Source organism: Myotis davidii, unplaced genomic scaffold (assembly GCF_000327345.1).
Source record: "Myotis davidii unplaced genomic scaffold, ASM32734v1 scaffold1219, whole genome shotgun sequence".
Lineage (NCBI taxonomy): Eukaryota > Metazoa > Chordata > Mammalia > Chiroptera > Vespertilionidae > Myotis > Myotis davidii.
In genome coordinates this window covers 89,847-95,624 of record NW_006290442.1, presented here as the reverse complement: position 1 = coordinate 95,624, position 5,778 = coordinate 89,847, and the positions used below count along the sequence as shown (strand labels likewise).

Genomic DNA, 5,778 nt, shown 5'->3' with positions numbered 1-5,778 from the left:
CAGAAAAGTTTGTGGATGCACATTTCAGAGAAGGTAGAGCTTATGGGTTTAGTCTAGGCAAATTATTAAATAAAAACACACAAAACAACAATAACACTCAGGGGGAAATTAGAATATATAGTTGCTAAAAATCACTATGTAAAATAATCCAGTTTTCAGCAGAGAAATGATAAGATAGGCAAAGCAACAAGAAAGTATGACAACATCCAGAAGGAAAATAAAACAGTCAACAGAAACTATCTCTGTGTGTCCCTAAGATTTTGGATTTATCAGACTGTCTTTAAAGTAGTTATTAGAAATATGTTTAAGAAACTAAAAACAGCTATACTCAAAAATTTAAGGAAAGTGTGACAACAATGATTCAACAAGCTGCCCTGACCGGTTTGGCTCAGTGGATAGAGCGTTGGCCTGTGGACTGAAGGGTCCCGGGTTCGATTCCGGTCAAGGGCATGTACCTTGGTTGCGGGCACATCCCCAGTCGCGCGTGTGCACGAGGCAGCTGATTGATGTTTCTACCTCTCACTCTCCCTTCCTCTCTGTAAAAAATCAATAACATGATTCAACAAATTTAAAAATATCAATAAAAATATGGAAATTACACAAATGAATCAATTCCGAAACAATGGAGGCCCTGAGGCAATGGAACAACATAGTCAAAGTAGTGAAAAAGATTTGTCAACCCAGAATTCTATATCCAGCAAAACAATCCTTCACAAATAAAGCCAGAGTAAAGATATTCCCAGATGATCAAAGATCAAAGCAATGTTTTGCTAGCAAACATACCCTATAAGAAATACTAAAGGAAGTCCTTTAGGCTGAAAGGAAAGTCATACCTGATAATATACAAATCCAGAGTAAGAATGAAGAGTTCCAGGAATGGCAAATATGTGTGTAAATATAAAAAACTCTATAAATATATTTTCTCATTTTTCTCCTAATTTTGTTAAAAGACAAATTATATAAAGCAAAAATTGTAACACTATATTGTTGAGCATATAGTATATATGGAAATAGATATCATAATAATGGAACAAAGTAGGGGAGAAGAAAAGAAAATATATTGGAACCAAGTTTCTACTTTTTAAAATATGTTTTATTTATTTCAGAGAGAGGAAGGGAAATGGAGAGAGAGATAAAAATATCAATGAGAGAGAAACATCCATCGGCTGAATCAAACCTGGGACTTCCTGGTGTATGGGATGATGCTCAACGAACTGAGCCATAGAGGCTGGGCAAGTTTCTAGAATTAATTTAGTATTTTCTAAATTAAACTGTGATAAATTGATATTTTCTAAATTAAACTGTGATAAATTGCATATTGCAATACCTAGAGCAATTAATAAGAAAACAACTAAAAAATATAACAACAAAATCAACAGAGGAATTAAAATGACACATTAGAAATTTTTATTTAACACAAGAAAAAGAAGTAAGAGGAAAGAAGAATTAAAAAAAGGGAACCATAGAAAACACATAGCAAAAAAGCATATGTAAATCCAAGCATATCAGTAACTACACTAAATATAAATGGACTATTCTGATACTGTGATTTACAATAAAATTTTATTTGGCCTTTGTCTAAGGTTCCTGACTCACATTTCCCCAAACCCTTGGAATTTCCTAAGAAATCAGAGCAATTGGAGCATCTTTTGCTATATAGTTTGGTCTCTTGTCCTCCGTTCTTGAAATTGCTTTACAGCCATAAAGGTGAAATGAGTGTCTTGTTATTCATAACAATCCCCTTTCCACCACATCTGGGTTTATGTCAATGAGGTTGCTTTTGTAAATCCCCTAAAGATGGGGTAGCTGGTGGCCAGGGGAACCAACCGTGATTAGAAGTTTAGAACTTTCAGTCTTATCTCCTCATTTCTGGGAAGGATGGAAGGGCTGGAGATTGAATTAGTCATTAATGGGAAATGTGTTAATCAATCATGTCTATGTAATGAAGCTTCAAAAAAAAAAGGAGGTGGGGAAATCCCACATGTTGAACTTCCAGATTGGGGAACAAGAACACTTCCACATGCCACCACACCAGGCCCCAAACTCCACAGCACAGAAGTTCCTTTGTTCTGGACTTCACCCTACATATCTGTTGATTTGTATCCTCTAATAGTCTTTGTAATAAACTGTTCATCTAGTGAGTAAATTAGTTTCCTGAGTTCAGGGACCTGCTCTAGCAAATTAATTGAATCCAAGGAGGGTGTCCTGGGAACCTCTGATTTTCAGCCAGTCAGTCAGAAGCACAGGTGACAACCTGGACTTGTGATTGGCATCTGAAGTGAAGGCAGCCTTATGGGCTGGAGCACTTACCCTGTTGCTATCTCTGGGTATATAGTATCATAATTGAATTGAATTGTAGGACTCCCAGTTGGTGTTAGAGAATTGCTTGGTGATGTGGAGAAAAATCCCACACTTTGGAATTGGGTAGAGGATTGTAACTAAGCATTCCACTTTGTCAATGTAAGAAATGTCCAAACCTGTAGAGAATTTTTATGTTTATTTGAGCCAAACTTATGACAATTGCTGGGAAGCAAAATCTCAATGGACTGAAAAAAAAATGCTCTGGAAAATGGCAGTTTTACCACTTATTTTATACATCAGAATCAAAGGGGAAGACATAGAGGGATTACATAAAATTCATTGGTGATAGATTAGGGAGGTGGGAGGAATCTCTGGGATTGGATGAAGTAAAATGGATAGGCCCATATTTCTTTTACATTGTTAACAATGAACATTTACAGCACATAGAGATGGTATGCCAGAGAAGGAGGTAACAATGAGGGGTTCTAGTGAGAGACTGTGCCCTGAGGGATCTGACAAAGGGGATTACTATGCTTTTCCAAAGGTATGCTATTCTAGATGCAAAAGGCTCAGTTCAGATAAAGACTGTCTTTGTCAAGGAAGATACTGGCCTAGGACAGGACTACCCACCATGACTGGCCTTTAATTAGAAAGTTGTTTTTTTCAATGATCTCTGAACTTTTATTGGCCTCCTGCCTCCCCTCCCCAACAGAGTGCCCCACTTCTGCTGCCCTTAATGCCTCAGAACTTTGGTGTAGTTGACCTCGGACATCACTTTGCTGTCCACAATCCTGCAGTTGGTGGTCTTTTGGATGGATTGTATGGAGTGGCTGTTGTCGAGGGCATCATCAAGATTGAAGTCTTCCCTTTCTTCCAGCAGGCGGAGGTAGGTGGTGATCTCAGTCTCCAGCTTGATGTTAATAATCAGCAGGGCCTCTTACTCCTGGACCTGGCACTTTCCCTCTGCCTGAGTCTGGGCCAGCCTTTGAGCTTTTCTATCTTATGACATAGCACATCTCCACCTCCCTCAGGCTGTTCTCCAAACTGTCCTTCAGATTTCTCATCGAGTCCAGGCCGATCTCCAAGGACAGGACCCTATGTCTCAGCTCCGTGAGTGTCAAATCAGCAGCTCCTATCTCAGCAGTCTGTGAGGTGACCACTGTGGTGGTCTCCTCCATCTACTGGGACCAGTACTTGTCTAGCTCCTCTCGGTCCTTCCGAGCCAGCGCATCATACTGGGCCCAGATGTCTGCCATGATCTTGCTGATGTTGTGAGATTCAGGGGCATCCAACTCCACAGTCAACCCAGAGTTGGCAGACTAATTTATAGACCATTTACTTCCTCCTTGTGGTTCTTCATGAAGAGCAGCTGCTCCTTGAGAGCCTCAATCTCTGTCTCCAGCTGTAACTGAGTGACATTGGTGTTATCAGTGACCTTTCAGAGCCCATTGGCGTCACTCTCCACAGACTGGTGCATGGCCAGCTCCATCTCACACTTAACTCTGAAGTCATCAGCAGCAAGATGGGCATTGTCAATCTGCAGAATAATGCAGGTATTGTCCGCAGGACTTGCAAAGATCTGAGCCCTCGGGTCCTTGATGGTCTTGAAATAATACCCCCAGTCTCTGACCTGGATCCCTTCTCCTCCAAGTGTTCCTAGATTTTGTTTTCCAGTCCCTAATTATCACCTCCAGGTTTTGAACCCTCTCTAGGTAGGAGGCCAGATGGTCATTCAGGCATTGCATAGTCTCCTTCTCACTCTGGATGCCCCCATACTTGCCAGACCCCTGGCCATCCTTGCAGCCAGGCCCCCAGATTCCCAGCTGTCCTGCACACTGCTGGAGTGGGGCTCAGAGATCTGGAGCCCAAGCCCCCAGAGCCTGCATGGATGCTGGCCATGCTGCCGCTGGGTGACTGCACGGAGCCCAGGGTCCAGTAGTTTGTGGAGAAGCTGGAGCAGGTGCTAAAGCTCATGTTGTCCAAGGAGGAAGGTGAGAAGCTGAGACAGGTTCAAGCACCAGTTAGGAAGTTTTAATTTCAGAGCATCCTATGTGGTTACTTTCAGTCTCTGAGTGTGTAGGCCCTGATATGCAGGCCTCCCTGGGCTTGTCAGGTTTAGTATGCGGCCCCTTTTTGTTCAAAACTTGAAAGGCACAGATTGTCATTCTGAATAAAAAAAGAGCGAGACCAAACTATATGCTGTATGACAAGAAAAGCAGCTTAGATTCAAAGAAACAAAGAGATTAAAAGTAAAAAATAAATAAATAAATAAAGAAGGAATTCCAGTTTCAGATATGACATGTAAAGAGCTTATAACATTCATCACTTCCATCCTCATATGATAAAAGCTGAACAAACTGAAAATAAGTGGCTTTTATTAGACTCATCAGAAAACTGATGTCCTAGGGCAGTGATGGCAAACCTATGACACTTGTGTCAGAGGTGACATGCGAACTCATTTTTTTGTTTGATTTTTCTTTGTTAAATAGCATTTAAATATATAAAATAAATATCAAAAATATACATCTTTGTTTTACTATGGTTGCAAATATCAAAAAATTTCTATATGTGACACGGCACCAGAGTTAAGTTAGGGTTTTTAAAATCTGGAGAGACAGGTGAATGCAGAGAAATCACATCCTCTATTTGTTTAGCTAGAGAGGAAGCTGCTGCTGCCATAAAATGGTAGGAACACTTACATGATAATTTTGATGAATTGCTGGAGGCTCAATGTGGGGAAACTTGAGAGTGAGAAACTCCTGGGGATTCAATTTCATGGGCTTTATATTCAGGAATCCCACTTGATTTTCAAGGTGAGGATCTAACAAAAACTCCCTCATGGCTCTAGCCGGTTTGGCTCCGTGGATAAAATGTCGGCCTGCAGACTGAAGGGTCCAGGTTTCGATTCCGGTCAAGGGCACATGCCTGGGTGCGTGTTAGATCCCCAGTGTGGGGCATGCAGGAGGCAGCCAATCAATGATTCTCTCTCATCATTAATATTTATATCTCTCCCTCTCCTTTCCATTCTGAAGTCAATAAAAATATGTTTAAAAATATCCAAAAAACAACTCCCTCATGTTTCAGGCAGAGGTGAGGGGGAAAGTAACTATTTATATAAATGTTCAGAGCATTCTCCATAACAAAAGCCTTCTCTCCAAGGGACCAACTTTACCATAGTCTTATCAACCTTGTGGGAAGGGCAGTTAGCCAATTCCAGCTCCCTATAGTCTTCCTGCCTCACCTAAATGCAAAAAAGAGACAAATAATAAAAATAACTTCTGAAGGTTACAGCCCAGAGACTCAGGCACACTAAAACTCTGAGATTTAATCATAAGATTATAGAGTGCTTCTCTTCTCAGCACCTCACCACCACCTCAACAGGGCTCCAGCAGAATAACAGCATGTTACAACTGAAAGAGCTGAAAAACACGAGGTCACTTGAGGTAATTGAAGTCTCTGGCACCTAAGCTACAATAA

The 5,778-nt window shown here is 40.9% G+C and overlaps 1 pseudogene; it reads right to left on the bottom strand.

The window, feature by feature from the left end:
• Positions 1-3,028: 3,028 nt before the first annotated feature.
• On the bottom strand, positions 3,029-4,294 carry LOC102763309 (annotated as a pseudogene).
• Positions 4,295-5,778: the final 1,484 nt, after the last annotated feature.